Raw genomic sequence first — 17118 nt, 5'->3', positions numbered from 1 at the left:
GATTGTGTGTGTGTGCAGCCAGGGGGTGGGGGATAAGTGTGAGGAGGGGGGATTGAGGTACCGGGATTGTGGGGTAATTGATGGAGAGGGGGGGGGGAGAGGAAAGAAGGGGTGAGGGGGGAGTGATTGAGGAAGAGAGGGTGGTAAGAGTGAGACATGGGGGGGGAGAGAAATACATGGGAAGACGGATAAGTAGAGGAGGGGGCTCAGGAGGTGTGAAATGGGCTCGCAGGAAATCTGGCGGTGGCCCTGCTTGAGGTACTCCACTTACAACTTTGGCCAAACCTGAAAAAGTTCCATGAACGAAAACTCTGTTGTTTATCCTTCAACCAGTTTTCAATCCAGGTGCAAATATTTTTACATTTATTTTGTACACTAACCTCGTGTGTGGCACCGTATCAAAAGCCTTTGCAAAATCTAATTACACCACATCAACTGCATTACCCTGGTCTGAATTCCTACTTACTTCTTCAAATAAACTAATAAGGTTAGTTTGGCACGACCTATCCTTCATAAATCCATGCTATTACTAATAGTTTTGTTTTCCATGAGCTATTTCTGAATAAACGTTACAAAAAGTACAGTAGCTTCCCCGCTATTGATGTCAGGCTTAAAGGTCTATAATTCCCTTTTTAAATATAGGCACCATGTCTGCTTCATACCAATTTTGTGGTACTGAGTATATGGAAATGGAGTCCTTGAATATTAAATGGAGCGATCAGGAATTACTGAACTTAACTCTATAAGGACACTTAGGTGTATGCCATCGGGGACAGGTGCTTTATGTACCTTCAGTTTATCAAGCCGTCTATGCACTTCTTCCTCTTTTAACGAATTGTTTGTTAATATAGAGGTTGTGGAAAGGAGGATCGATGAGATAATGTAGATGGAACGGCTGACAGCCTTCCTCAAACAATCCACCGAGAGATATTACTACCTGACTGAATTGTTTGATTGTCTGTTGTTTACAATTATTAATGTTATTATTATTAACTACTATTGGTACTATTAATGGCACTATTTCTACTGCTCTTATTAGTAGTAGTGTTTATATTATTATGATGATTATTATTGTTATTTCTCTGATTTGTTTTTGTTTTTGTACTGCAATTCTGAAAAATCAATAAAACTATTTGAAATAAAAAAAATATAGAGGTTGTGGCTTCCTCTTCATGGAATATTTTTGCAATTGACTTCTCTTTGGTATACAGTATAAAGAAGAAAATTATTTGTTTAATAGCTCCGCCTTCTCATCTACAATAATTTGCCTGCCCATATAATCCTGAAAAAGTCCTATATATTCTCTTTCCTAATATTGCTGTGATTAATGTACTTGAATAGCTTTTAAGGGCTGATCTTACTTTCTATTGCAATCCTTTTTTTCGTTTGACATTTTTGCTATTCTGATTGCGGGGGACATTGACATTTAAAGATGATGTTGGGGGGCAAGGTGCCCTGCAGTGACGCGAAAGTAATCTGAGAGCACGGAACCAATGGCGGAGAAGGACACAGGACGCGGGACATCTCTGTGAACTGCCCAGCACCGGTGTATTCCGGAGGATCCTAGCGTGAGGCTAGTGGCTAGTGAGGAGGAACGTAATGTACAGGACATTCTATGGAATGATCTTAGAGTCCTGGAAGAACTGCCTCTGACGTGTGCAGTGTTAGCCTGAGGAATATATCTTTTTTATGTGTTTTGATAATAAATTCTTTGTACTTTGGTTATTCTCTCTCTCTTACTTACCTTATATTTTCTCTGCGAGTAAATCTGGGATAAGCTTTAGAATCCTTGTGTGCCCAGCAGTTGGATTTTGAAGGGAGCCCAGCTAATTTGGATAAAGTGGATTTTCCTGAACACCGCAGAAACAGCTAAGACTACATTTCTCTGCTTATTCTCATCTGTTATCTTGTAAGTGAGATTCTTTAGCAGGATGTTGATTGTACTATATACAGAATGTTTCTCTTTTTGTCTCTCCTGTGCTCTATAGTTTCCCCCCGCCCCCCACCCCCCACCCCCCTCCTGTGTTTCTATATTTTGACTTTCTCACTGGGTGACAGTCTTTGGGCCAGCTGCAGAGAGAGTTTAGGTATATTGTTTTAGCTCCATATGTTTTGTCCTGGAACAGGATTTCATATTTTTCTGTCTCCCTTTGTGTCACGGGACTATAGGCGTGCTCACCACAAACTGGACTGGACCGCGAGGCCGAGGTGGGGATACAGGTAAACCCCCGCCCTATAGCCACGTGAGCGGGTCCGGTAAGCAGAGTAGGGTGGATAGCCTGGGTCGGGGTAGGAGAGTGTAGAATCGTAGAGGTACTTGCCGGAGTCAGGGTCGGAGAGATCAAGAGTAGTCGAATTCCAAAGCCAGGGTCGAGGAGAGGAGAAGGTAGAAGTCCGTAGGGCGAGCCGGGGTTCGAGGGTGCCAGAGATCGGGAGTCCAGATTCAAGCAAGGGTCTGTAACAGAAGACAAGAGCAGACTGCGAAGTAGCTTGTAGCAAGCACAACCAGAGACTGACTATGCTCAGCAATCAGCTCTGGGCTGGTAGCACTATATACTGATAGGAGCCAATGGGAACTACCAGCAGTGAGGTCAGATGTAGGTAGAGCGCTGATAGGTTGAGGCTGGATGCAGGACAGGTGTGGGAGGAACAAGTACATTGGCGGCAGTGGAGATGGACATACTTGCGATCACCCGTGCGCGCGTGATGCCCGCGGCGGAAGGGGAAGCGGGAGCATGCCGGGAGGATAGGCAGAAGCCGTCGTTGCGCGTGGGGGTCTGCAACGGCGGCACATGTCTGGGAGCAGATGGAGGAAGGGAGGAGAGAACGCGGGGCCTGACGCCGCGCGCCCCGGTGGCGGAGGTGAGTGCTGGAGCGGGCACCGCGGGCGGCGTCCTTACACTTTGCAGCTCACAGTAATTCAGCTCAGTAAGTAGCTCAGCTGCCTGTAATTCCCTCTGTCTCAGCAGCTGGCTGCATGTGTGATGGCAACATTGTTTCATATGTCCCTTTCTCAGCCCTAGCTGGTAGCCTTGGCAACCCTCCATTCTTCATAGCTGGAAGATTGGTTCATTCCTGCCCTCCAGTCTCTGCTGACAAGATAGCTCAGTCCCTTTACTTTCCTGTGTGGCACTTCTCCCCTCACTTCCTTTTCAATTCTAGGACCCAGAGTGAGTACCTTTTATGCTATTAGCCCTAGCAAGGCCTTTCCGTTTTTACCACACGCCTTACCCGGTGATACACAGCACTTTTAGAGAAGCACTCTCTACCACACTACTCCACCTACAAGAACCCTTTGTTTCTTTGACTTTTGCAATAAAACTAAGAAAGACAAAAAGGTCTTGTTGTGCTTTGGAAGAGGGAAGGCATGAGTTAAGCTAACTGGAGCCATTCATACATCACACATGACTCTGGTTCCAGGATATGTTTTTATTGTTAATTATTTGCGCAGTTCTGTTTCTTCCCGTTGCCCTGCAGTGAGTTGAGCTGCGGCGAGATGTCGTGGCGGCAGAGCACCGGCGGCGTTTTGGTCGCGGCCAAATGTCCCGTTCCGTCAGATTGCCCTTTTGCAACTTTTGTTACATTCCTTATAATTCTGATCTGATGCTTCTGTCCCTTCTGACTTCCAGAATCTAAACGCCTGCCTCTTCCTTTCCATTTCCTTCCCTACCTGTTTATTTAGCCACATCTTTTGTTATTTATTACCCAATGGTATACTCTGATGCTTTAAAGATTGACCATTTATCTTCCGTATTTTGTCCTGTAATAATGTAAATCTCAATGTATTCCTTGTGGATTCTTCCTTAGTTGGCTAAAACCTGCCTTCCTAAAATTAAAGCGTTCTTGTTATTCTCATATAATATGGTTTTTGATCATTTTGTTTTGTGGCGTTGCTGTAAAATATACTGGACACCTAACAAGCTCCTATTGAACCCCCAAAATAACCACAACATATATATAAGCATATGAGTGTCACAGAGGAGTGCTACTGAGCATGGCAATATATATTTAAAACCAGAGACAGAACATAAAACACAGACAAAGCTCAGTTTTAGCACATCCAGTGAAACTCATACACGGTACAGTGCCTAAATATATATGTATAAATATCTATTAAGTAAAATGGTCTTTTAGTTTGACATTTTTGGCCAAAATTGTTGTAAGCCCCTGAGCCAACTTCACGGCAGACCACAATTCAGGGGTCCCTAACGCTAATATAAATTCTTAATAACCTGTGTAATAACAGGAAGAATGATTTATAGTAAATCTATCAATATTAGTTGCAAAATTCTAAGTCTGATTGAAGCCTTTATTAACCTGTACATTACCAGGAAAAGCACTCTGTATTAGAGTTGTCACAACCATCCTGCAAGCAAACAAGTTCCCCTGTGTGGAATATGCTATGGAGTAAGCCCTTAACCATTTAAATGTGGGAGGGGGTGAGCTTCAATTAAGTAGGAGGTTGCCACCCTCCAATCAGCCAAGACTAGCTGATCATTTAGTTTTGTGGCGTTGCTGTAAAATAAACACGGGTAAACTTACTTTTTCATAGCACAGCCAGTGCTGCAATTAAAGGCCAATGACAACTACCACTAAACATTAAATACCTACTGTGTTCATTGGGGAAAGAATGTTGCAATGAGTCAAAAGCTGAGATTATAAAGCAGTTTATAGAAAAATCTTATAAATTGGTTATCATTTTTAAGGGTCACCACCCCAAAAATAATGAAATCAATATTTCCAGAAGGTTTCATAATCAGGATAAAAAAGGAAGATGAAAGAAATAGAAAGTAAACAACTAAATGGAACTACAGCTCATATTTATTTACTACACAGAAAATTGACGACACAGTTCTGTTTGCACTTTCTTTACATTGATCTCCCTATATCAGGGGTTCTCAACTCCAGTCCTCAAGACCCCCCACACGTCAGATTTTCAGGATATCCCAGCTTCAGCACAGATGGCTCAATCAGAAACTCAATCGAAGACTGAGCCTCTGATTGAGCCACATGTGCTGAAGCAGGGACTGATTGAGCCACCTGTGCTAAAACAGGGATATCCTGAAAACCTGACCTGTTGGCGAGTCTTGAGGACTAGAGATGAGAACCCCTGCCTTAAATCATTCAAATGTAAGTTACGTTGTCGATCTTTCTTCCTTTACAAATTGCCTTTACTTCCCCCATTCTGTCCTTCTTATATTTGTCAAAACCTTCCACAAGTTTTATACATTGATGTTTTAAAAAACAAAAACAGTACATCGGAGACCATGCTTGCGGTTTATCTAAAATTGCTACATCATTTCGGCAACATTTGCTGCATTGCTCCTCAATTTGATATAATCACTTTGTCAGTTCCTAAATATATTGCATGTGGTGTGATATACAGTATACAGTATGCTACTGCAGCGTTTCTCAATTACATTTAGTCACGGACCCTTTTTATATTTTGTATAACATAATGGAACCTCTTAAATATTTTTAGCGTAGCACATAAAAAATAAAAAATAAACCATTTGGGAGACCCTGTGCTACTGTGTGGTGCCTTTCACAGCTAGAGCAAGGAAATGGAAGCAGGCACACGGTCTTTCTAAAGGTGCAGTTTATTGTGCCACCAAAGGTCCAACGTTTCGGCAATAGATTGCCTTTATCAAGGAGAGGGCTACAGAATATACTAAACACACCACTATTTATACACAAATGGGTACTCACCCCTCCATGATCACTGCTGCCATGCTCCTGGATGTCGACGCCCCCAACGTGACGTCAGAGCGCCAGCGCGACATGGCGTGATGACGTCATGCGCCACCAGGGGAGGATCTTAGGCTCCCACGAAAAGACAGCCTCCCTGATGCCTGTAACAGGCAAAGATGGCGATCCTGCAGCATGCTGGATATTCAGGGAGCAGCCCCTTCACTGGCAGCCGAGGCTCCCCCGGTGACGTCAGCGTGCCCTCACGACGTGACGCGATGACATCAGACGTCCGGGGGGGAGGGGGGCGGGCCCCAGGCATCAGAACTGCCCTGGAATGGAAAAGACAGCCCAATGCCCAAGGAGACCTGCATGATCATGGTGAGAGCCCTTGCATAAATAAACAAGTGTAGTGAGACTTTAATGTATTATAGAAAACAAAAACAGAAGTGTACATATTAACTATTAAACCACAGTGTCACCTAATAAAGTGTTTAAAAGTGGTATAGAGCTGTATGCTAGCAGCATTTCGTATAGATATGAAAACCTGAAAGGATACATAATACAAATAGATAATGCATATACAACAATCCTTAAAGGAGCATAGTGTTCCATAGTGGGTCGCAGGGGTCCATGGCGAGACGCACAGAGATCTACAGAGTCCTTCAGCTACCTCCTGTCAAGAAAGCATTTGAAATTTTGTTGTTCATTAAGACCCCTGCCATTACTTGTCTGCAGTGTGTGGATCCAATAAGCCTCACGCCTCAGTAAAAAGGTTCCTCCCTCTCCTATAAGTGACCAAGGGGGGTGTCTGACAACTATCTGCTAACACCTCATCATTCTGCAGCAGGTGCCAATGTTTCCTGATTGTAAATTGTAAATCTGACAAAATGACTTGCCCTATTGTATGTGGTGGTGAATACAATACGTTTCTCATCCTTAATCACCCTATTAGGAATCACATCTTTTTTAAGGGCTGCATCAAGCACTGTCGGGGTATATCCCCTTTTAGTGAACCTCTCACGAAGGTCATCCATAGCTGGTGCTAGTTTATCCTGCCGACTAGTGATCCTAGAAACCCTCACTTTTTGTGAGAAAGGTAGGGCATTGATGAGGGATGGTGGATGGTGACTATCAGCACGTAACAGGACATTTCTATCAGTATCTTTTCTGTAAAGGTCTGTGTGGAACTCACCATTTTCTTGGGAAATCAGGACATCTAGAAAGGATGAGTGACCTGATCCATTTATAAAAAATTGAAATTCAAGAAGGTGGTGCAGGATTACAAGGACGTGAGAGTCTACCCGTGGCTCAAACAGGACCGCAAACAACGCAAACCAAAGAAGGGACAGACCCCCCGACTAACCCAGACGCCAACACCAGCGACTCTGAAGCCCACTCCTCAACTGAACGACAGAGGGAAGCACCACGGACTCCTTTTTTAGGACAGACTGCGGAAAAGGGGGCAAAAAAAACCAGACGGGGGAAGAAAAGAAAAATCCCCTTACCTTCGATCACAAACGCGCCAATGAGTATGGATACTTTGGTCATTAATCTCTCCCAGCATATACTAAGTGCAGATGAGATGTCTGTACTGGCATGTGGCCCCTCCTATGTACCCACCTTGAACTTTGATGATTTTGGGCTAGAAGTTGACTTATTTAAGTTTAAACGTTTACATAACCTGAAATCCTTTTTTCCCCACAGGACAACGGAAACGGTGCTGCTTACAGACCCACCAGAGACAGATAATTTGGCACAGCCTAACGAACCGTCAGGGACAGTTAATTCAGCCCATCAGAAAGGTACCAAAGTATGTAACTTAAAATTTACATTCATACCTCCTTTCAAAAATCAGTCAGTAAGTACCTATATGCGATTAGTTAAAGCAGACATTGCCAAATATGCTAACACTAGGCATAAAATCACGCACAACATGACGCTTAGGGAAAAGAACGCCCTTAAAAAACTGTCCAGTAATAGTGATATTATTATTAAAAGGGCAGATAAAGGTGGCGCCCTTGTCATACAAGACTACATAGCATACAAAACAGAAATTACAAGACAACTGAGCTCAATTGATTGTTACATCAAATTGGATAGAGACCCCACTCCGACTTATGCTAGGGAGATAAAGGAGATTATTCAGCTTGGCCTAAATAACCGCTGGATATCTGAGACTGAAGCAGAATTTCTCACAATAGAACATCCCAAATGCCCACTGTTTTATACCCTCCCAAAAATACATAAAAATCTCCAATCAGCTCCAGGGCGACCTATAATAGCAGCTATACATTCACTTAATCAACCATTAGCTATATATGTGGACACATTCCTCAACCCTATAGCGCAGAAAGCACGCTCATACGTGAAGGATACCTTTGACTTTTTAACCAAACTCAAAGATATCCCATGAAATGGTACTGACCATATTATGGTCAGTATGGACGTCTCCAGCCTATATACAATTATACCTCACGAGGAAGGCTTAAATATAGTGAAAACTGCTTTATCTGCCCACTACCAGGAGACAGTCCCCATTGAATATATTATGCTCCTATTACATTTCATCCTTCATAAAAACTATTTCAAATTTGAAAAGGAGCATTTTCTGCAAATTAAGGGAACTGCGATGGGCAGTAACATGGCGCCCGCGTATGCCAATCTGTATATGGTAGATTTTGAGGAGAAGTATATATACGCATCATCATACTTTAAGTACATGGTTGGGTATTATAGGTATATTGACGATCTGTTCTTTGTGTGGACGGACACTGAAGACCAATTACTGTCATTTTTTGATTACTTACACAATCTCCCTTCTCCTGTACAGCTTACTAATGTCTGGAGCTCTAAGCAATTATCCTTTCTAGACGTCCTGATTTCCCAAGAAAATGGTGAGTTCCACACAGACCTTTACAGAAAAAATACTGATAGAAATGGCCTGTTACGTGCTGATAGTCACCATCCACCATCCCTCATCAATGCCCTACCTTTCTCACATAAAGTGAGGGTTTCTAGGATCACTAGTCGGCAGGATAAACTAGCACCAGCTATGGATGACCTTCGTGAGAGGTTCACTAAAAGGGGATATACCCCGACAGTGCTTGATGCAGCCCTTAAAAAAGATGTGATTCCTAATAGGGTGATTAAGGATGAGAAACGTATTGTATTCACCACCACATGCAATAGGGCAAGTAATTTTGTCAGATTTACAATCAGGAAACATTGGCACCTGCTGCAGAATGATGAGGTGTTAGCAGATAGTTGTCAGACACCCCCCTTGGTCGCTTATAGGAGAGGGAGGAATCTGTCAGACAACTTGACACATGCTGACAACAAAGACAACTACCATACGCCCCACTTCTTAGAAGGCGGCAAACAGGATAACTTCCGGTGTATGAATTGTTCGGTGTGCAACAGTCTTATTACCAGGGACGTATCTTGTCATCCACATAGTGGTAGAAAAATCACAATTCATAATCGCATTACATGTAGATCTACATTTGTGGTGTACATCATTAGGTGCCCATGTGGTCTTGTCTCTGTAGGCAAGACTACACGCATGCTAAAAGTGATATTTATTGAACACAAAAGTGTGATACGTAAGGGTACGGACCCTACTGTACTGGTACAGCACTGTGTTGAACACAGACACAATGTGGCATCCCTTAGAGTGATGGGGATTGAACACATAACACCAAGACAAGGATACCCTGACAGAGACACCTTTTTACTGAGGCGTGAGGCTTATTGGATCCACACACAGCAGACAAATAATGGCAGGGGTCTTAATGAACAACACAATTTCAAATGCTTTCTTGACAGGAGGTAGCTGAAGGACTCTGTAGATCTCTGTGCGTCTCGCCATGGACCCCTGCGACCCACTATGGAAAACTACGCTCCTTTAAGGATTGTTGTATATGCATTATCTATTTGTATTATGTATCCTTTCAGGTTTTCATATCTATACGAAATGCTGCTAGCATACAGTTCTATACCACTTTTAAACACTTTATTAGGTGACACTTTAGTTTAATAGTTAATATGTACACTTCTGTTTTTGTTTTCTATAATACATTAAAGTCTCACTACACTTGTTTATTTATGCAAGGGCTCTCACCATGATCATGCAGGTCTCCTTGGGCATCGGGCTGTCTTTTTCCATTCCAGGGCAGGTCTGATGCCTGGGGCCCGCCCTCCTCCCCCCCGGACGTCTGACGTCATCGCGTCACGTCGTGAGGGCACGCTGACATCACCGGGGGAGCCTAGGCTGCCAGTGAAGGGGCTGCTCTCTAAATATCCAGCATGCTGCAGGATCGCCATCTTTGCCTGTTACAGGCATCAGGGAGGCTGTCTTTTCGTGGGAGCCTAAGATCCTCCCCTGGTGGCGCATGACGTCATCACGCCACGTCGCGCTGGCGCTCTGACGTCACGTTGGGGGCGTCGACATCCAGGAGCATGGCAGCAGTGATCATGGAGGGGTGAGTACCCATTTGTGTATAAATAGTGGTGTGTTTAGTATATTCTGTAGCCCTCTCCTTGATAAAGGCAATCTATTGCCGAAACGTTGGACCTTTGGTGGCACAATAAACTGCACCTTTAGAAATACCGTGTGCCTGCTTCCATTTCGTTGCTCTAGTACCTTTGGGATGTCTGGACCTCGCTGGACACAGCGCACCGGCAGATAAGTACCCCCCTCCAGCACCTACTAGCGGTGTGCATGTACTTCTATATATGCCTTTCACAGCTACACATTTCAGCCTTCATTTTAAAGCTTTTAAACATCTTCGGAATCGTGGAACATCCTTTCAACCAGGGAAGCAGGTGATGTTCATAAGATCAAAATTTGACCCAAAGACTAGTTTTTACAAGTCTTGTTTTCAAATACACTACCACAAACAAATCAAGAATGATCATATAAGTATCATTTGTACATACGGTTCTAAGGCAGCGTAATGGTAATAGTGATATCACTTCCTGTGAAGGGGATCACTGGGGCTCAAATAACAATGGACTCCCTATGACCTTAGGCAAGTCACATGATCTCCTCGTGTGTCAGACAGAGGATTGTACCGGAATATGATTGTGTACAGTACTGTGTATACTGCAGCAATACATATGCGAAAAAACAACTGTTGTTATGTAGTAATTTGTATATTTTCTGAATCAAACTTCTTGTGGCATTACAGTTTCTTTTGCTACACATTGTTATGTAATTGTGCATGTCTTGTTTATTATTTCAATATACTGGTCAACATAACTAATTCCATGCACTGTAGGATATTCCAAGATAACAAATATGTGGAGTAATACTTTTACAGTAGATTAGAATCTATTTTTTTTAATACACAGCCTAAAAGTGAGTCAACATCAATTTGACTGTTTTGAAAACATACTTTGCAATGCAATGTTTTCCAGGGACCTCCTCAAAGGTTACAAGGATATTCAGGACATTATTAGAATTTACAATACAATGTCAGGTACATAAAAACATACCAAAGCAGAAGAGGCAATATAATCCCAGCAATTAATGATACTGTTGCAACCCAGTTGTGTTATCATAAATCAAGCATAATATCTATTATGTATTAGGGATGCCTCTATGCGCAGGGTATAATAAAGAGGCGGTGTGTCATGTCCATAATAACATTATGATCTCATTTGGTTTTTGAGTCATGGAGAGAAGTAGCAACTTGCCCATTGTCACATGGAGTAAGTATGAAGTCAGATATGTAACATTTGAGTTCCTTAAAATAGATATAAGAAGCACACATCTTCCAAGGATCTCTAAATAGAAAACAAAGCTAATAATATTAATGATGATAAAGAAGGCACATTTTCTGGCATTGACTAACTTGTTCGAACTTGCTTTGAACACCACAAGGGATTGCTTTACTTCTGGTAGACATGCACATCATTTGTTTTTAAGAAACACAGATAAGTAAACATCTAGCGGGGTATTAATTTCATTGCTCTTATTTGTTTGATTTCTTCCTAGAATTTTTCTATCATACATTTAAGCATGAAGCCAAAATGTTTCCTATGGGAGAAAGTGTTAACTTTTTTTTTTTTTACTGTCACAAGAAATCCTAAAAACTATAAGCAGATATCACTGGTAAAGGTAATAGTTTAATGAATAAAGGGAAAGGTCATAATGGCACTGCAGCCAAACATATCCTCTGATCCTTGCCATCTCATGCTATAGGAAAAAAACAATGCAAATGGAAACATATGTGAATGTACAGAATTAGTATTTGATTGGGAATGGGACAGTCAATGGTTAGCACAATATCACGGTCTGGGTAGTTTTCCTTATGGTTCGATTTGGGTATCCTTGCTATTGTATACACTGCATATAAAGTTTTATCAGTACTGACAAAAAAACAGATGGCACAAATAAATACACTGTCTTCAACGCCATTCAAGCTGAAGAGTTTCACTACCTTTTGATATAAATAAAATGTATTCACTTTTTTGCTAGCACTGTACTTCGCATCAGTTTCCTCCTGTATTTCTGCTAATGGATGGTGTGCGCACTGGTTAAAGTCTCAGCCTGTGATACAATGAATACTTGGAAAAAGGTTAGAAACAGCCTAACTCCCTGATAACAACGAATATATATGGATAGTTATTAAACATATAGGGCATTCTTATTCCTACTTAGCAACAAAAATCATTCTACCACTTGCACGCTATTGAGAGCCTGATACACATTGGACAACATAATAATACTGTTGCTAATGCAATGGTACAATCAAGTTAGTTATACTATACTAACAAAAGAAGAAAACTCTGGCGCATGAAATCAATAGACTAATGGTAGATATAATATTGAGCCAGTGTGTATGCCGAGGTGCCTATTGACAAAGCAAGTAAATCATAAATATAAATAATAAAATATACATCTATTGAAAATACAAAGTAAAAAATATAACATAAAACACAACTGTGTATAACCTGAACCTTAGTAAAGCTGAATCAATTAGATGCTACAATACAAAATATATTGTATTGTATGTCTTTGTATTGTATGTCTTTATTGATATAGCGCCATAAATGTACATAGCACTTCACAGTAGTAATACACGTGGTAATCAAATAAATGACAGATAATATAAATAACAGATCATGGGAATAAGTGCTTTAGACATAAAAGTAACATTAAGGAAGAGGAGTCCCTGCCCCGAGGAGCTTGCAGTCTAATTGGTAGGTAGGGAGAACGTACAGAGACAGTAGGAGGGAGTTCTGGTAAGTGCGTCTGCAGGGGGCCAAGCTTTATGTATCATGTGTTCATATATTCTCAAATGTCCCAATATGTTGGAAAATCCAATATTGATGTATTGGAAAAATAGGACTAGAATGGATATGGTGTATAGCTTGTTCCTCCAATATGAAGATGATATTCCAATGATGATGGTAAGCTATTGAACAAACTGCATTATTGTGGATAAGCGCTTTATTCTAAAAATAGAATTGAAAAGGGGGATGAAAATCCTCTCTGTTGTCGATGGTCTGGTTTATCTTTTCAGGATGTTAACAGTTGCTCCATGGAGTTCTAATGACTCAGTTCCTATATGGACAGGTAATGCAAAATATCCTTATTAAAAACTGCAATGTAGGTAATGTATATCACCCTTTGGGTGATGCGTGCAGGGATAGTGTTGTTGTATCTTACTTGTTATGTCACTTTTAGGATAAGGGAAATGTTATCACAGCTCAACCTTAATATTCAATAGTATATACATGATGGCGGTGCATGGGGAGTAACATATATGTTTATCAAATGACCAAGAGTAGTCACAAAAACGCACTGACCGATGACGTCAGCCGGTTTGGAGTAGTATGCCGGGCAAGACCTAAAGCAGACGCCGGATAAACGGTTGTATGAATTCCGCTACTCATAAGGATTTTAATATGTAGCTATACTAGTACTAAGCTTTCCCAATCACAACGGACATCATATAGTGCTTTACGTGCAATAAGGGTACTAACCCCCTGTATGGCTGAAATAACCACTCACTAGATACAAGTTCAGCCTGCTTACACACAAGCGAGTATATGGTATGTGACAGCTACATTTGTGTCGGTTTTGTTACTACAAGTTACAGTTTGGAAACACAATGCTGTGTGATCTGTAACTTACTGATACACTAGGGCAAACACGATTTTGAGGAAGTCATTGTTTACATGATGTCTTTCTTTGTGTGTGTATATACCCTATTTAACTCATATGGAGTTCTTGTGTGTATATTACAGATTACCTGACCACATTTACTTTACTTTGAGTTGTCACCAATAACAGTTTCTATGATGGTTTGTTCTTGCTCATATGTTCTGTGAACAAGAATATACTTACCTTATTCATACAAATTTGTAGGTGTCATATAATATATTTGATATCATTGACACTTCATCGTTACACACTATAAGGTATTTCAATACAACATTATGCGTTCACTGAAACAAGGATACACACGTATATATTATATGAATGGTCCACAAATAAGGCACACTTCAGTGGTTTTAAATGATTTTATTAGTATATATTAGAAGAGTTATAAGCACTTAATAAAATTTTATTATTTTTGATTTTCTATCCCCCCTGGTTGCTGCATCATATGTATGCTGGGACTAATTAGCTCCCTCTAATACTGACTGTTATAATTTAGGCTGTGTGCAAATCAGTGGGAATCTTTTTTGTGACTACTCTTGTTGTGTCACTTTGCCTGAGCGATGCCCTCTCGGTGATAGAATGCATAAGGAGATGTAATGCTGCACACCACATAGAAAATAAACAATATTATACTTGCAGTTAACGGTGCTCCTGGTTCAGGGGATACCTGTCTAAAAAGGATCCAAAAGCTACATAAAAAAATAGATGATCCAATATCAATGTAGTCTGGCTACAGAATGCAAATATTCGAAGTTTACACTTTTTCTTAAAGTCAAGCTATAATCTTTCACATCATATCATTTGATATTTTACAGCAGCGCCCCATATTTTCCAATTTCACATACTACAGTATACTAAAAGACTAGAATGTTTGGAGTGTAGTGGATTTAGGTAACTGTACATCTATATCAGGCCTGAAATAAAATTGGCCAGGGCAATCAAGGTTAAAGTTCTAAATCTCTCCCTTCACGGAATCCTAGGCAGACCACATTGAACCACATTGCATAATTAAACCAAAAAATAAATGTTAATCCATTAGTTTATACATGCTTTGAATAGTGGCTGACAATTGTATAACCTTAAAGCATGGCCTTGCTGCATTTGTGTAGGTCTGTCAGAGATACTGATCTAAACTGTAATACAGTTATAGTTACCTGAGCCAAAGTCAAATGTGCCCCAGACTGATATGGATTAAGACCAGTCTGGTCAACATGCTGTTAGCATCAGTAAACTATGAGTGGAAAATGACGGAGATCTCTGCTGCTTACATGCAAGGATTATAACTAAATCAAGGAGAAAGTAGATCAAGTATAGCCTTTTCAGATACGTTTTAGGTACTGTAGACTGACAAATACATAGGGAAAGTTGGCTAACAGGGTTTACACGAAGCCATCCTTAATTAAAAGAATTGTATTGTATTCACCCCAAGGTGAAGACCTTATCCTTCACACACAGACACAGCGTAAACCTACACTGGCACAGTGTCATTCTAAAAGCATTATGCTGGGAAATACACAGAGAAAGGTCAAATTAGAAAAGAAAAAGAGATAACACATCCTACAGTCAATATTATCCATAGAATAAAAAACAAAATTGAGATTGGCAAATTAATCATGGTTTCAATGTATTGAATAACATAAATAGAAGTATATCAAGAGGCTCCCCAAATCAAACAAGAAGCAGTGCAGTCAAGGCAGCTTTTAGTGGCTTTTAGTGGGTGTGCAGTGATTATGCATTCAAACGACATTTGTCATGCAATATGAATATAATAATAGCTGTATTACTAGGCACTGGTAATAATAGAGCTGACAGCTGAGCTCAATTTTCACTGTCTCGATTTAATATTATTTAATTTATTTGGATTAGGGTATTGTAGCTATTACTGGGTCATGGTACAAAGGAAAGTAGGATTGGGACATAGCTATACCTTCTCCCTTCCTTCCTACCCAATTTGGAAAGGACAGCATAGGAAGGAAGGGAGGAGGAGTTGTCCTTTAGGTGAAGAATAACATAAAAGTTACTTTAGTACAACGTACTGTAGAAAAGATGAAGTCACTTTGGGTATCTGTAGGAACTGGTGAGAAGGTTGTCATTCATACTTGGGTAATCTACAGACCTTCAGGACAAGAAGAGGTAGGGCTTTAATAGATAACAACTAAGAGCCTCATGCAGTAAAGTCCGATAGAAAAAGAATCGCCAGGGTTTTAAATCTCCATTTTTGACAGCGTTGCTATCACGGTATGCAGAAAAGCCCGAATACCAGTGATAGCAACATTTGCAAACATGGCGAGTTGCTGGCGACGAGATGATCTTCGCTCCCAAAAGGGCTCACCCGGCGGTTTCTATCTGCTGCAGAGAGAGAGCCGCCTCTTCCTGCGCAAATCTCACCGAAATACAAATATTTTAATTTAAATTGTATTACTAGTGTCGATGAGCAGGGGGTCTACGGAGCAGAACCGTGTTATTTCAGGTCCGCGGACCCCCTGCTTCCCGAGATACAGCCCCCATCATGGGGTGCCAGTATCTCCTATGAATTGAAATGTCCCGGTCACGTGACGTGGGACATTTACATGCATAGGAGATACCGGCCCGGACCCACTATATCCACCCTGTAACCATTGAGTGGCATAGTAGTAAATATACACATACTATATAATATGGGCATGATAAACTACTATAGCAGTCAATGGTCACACTAATACAAAACATGAATGTCAAAAATACACAATAGTAAAACAGATTCAACAAGCACCTAAACACCCATAAACAAAAATTAAAACCACTAGCCAACCAAGCAATTAACTAAATAAAACCACTAGCCAATCAATTAAAGAAATCAAACAACTAGGCAATCAATAAAATAATTAAAACCACTATGCAATCAATTACATAAATCATACCACTACCCAAAAAATACATTTAATACTTAAAAGCAGTAACCAACACAACAATTAATTCATACAACCACTAGACAACACATTAATTAAAACCAATAGCCACCAAAATACACCATTAAATAAAATCGCTAACCAATCTGTAAAAAGAAAAAAAAAAACAAGCCAACACAATTCAAATCAATTTAATCTAAACAATTAAAAGAAATAGAAAATATAACAGTCAATGGAACAAATGCATTTGGCAAAAAATGCATTGGCTGCCACTGTATTCATCTGTACCCTAAACAGGCACAGATGAATACATTAGCAGTCAATGTCCAATGTCCAATGAAAAACATAAAAAAAGAAAAATCCAGT

This window comes from Ascaphus truei, chromosome 1 (genome assembly GCF_040206685.1).
Source record: "Ascaphus truei isolate aAscTru1 chromosome 1, aAscTru1.hap1, whole genome shotgun sequence".
NCBI lineage: Eukaryota > Metazoa > Chordata > Amphibia > Anura > Ascaphidae > Ascaphus > Ascaphus truei.
Note: the sequence above shows the minus strand (reverse complement) of the source record.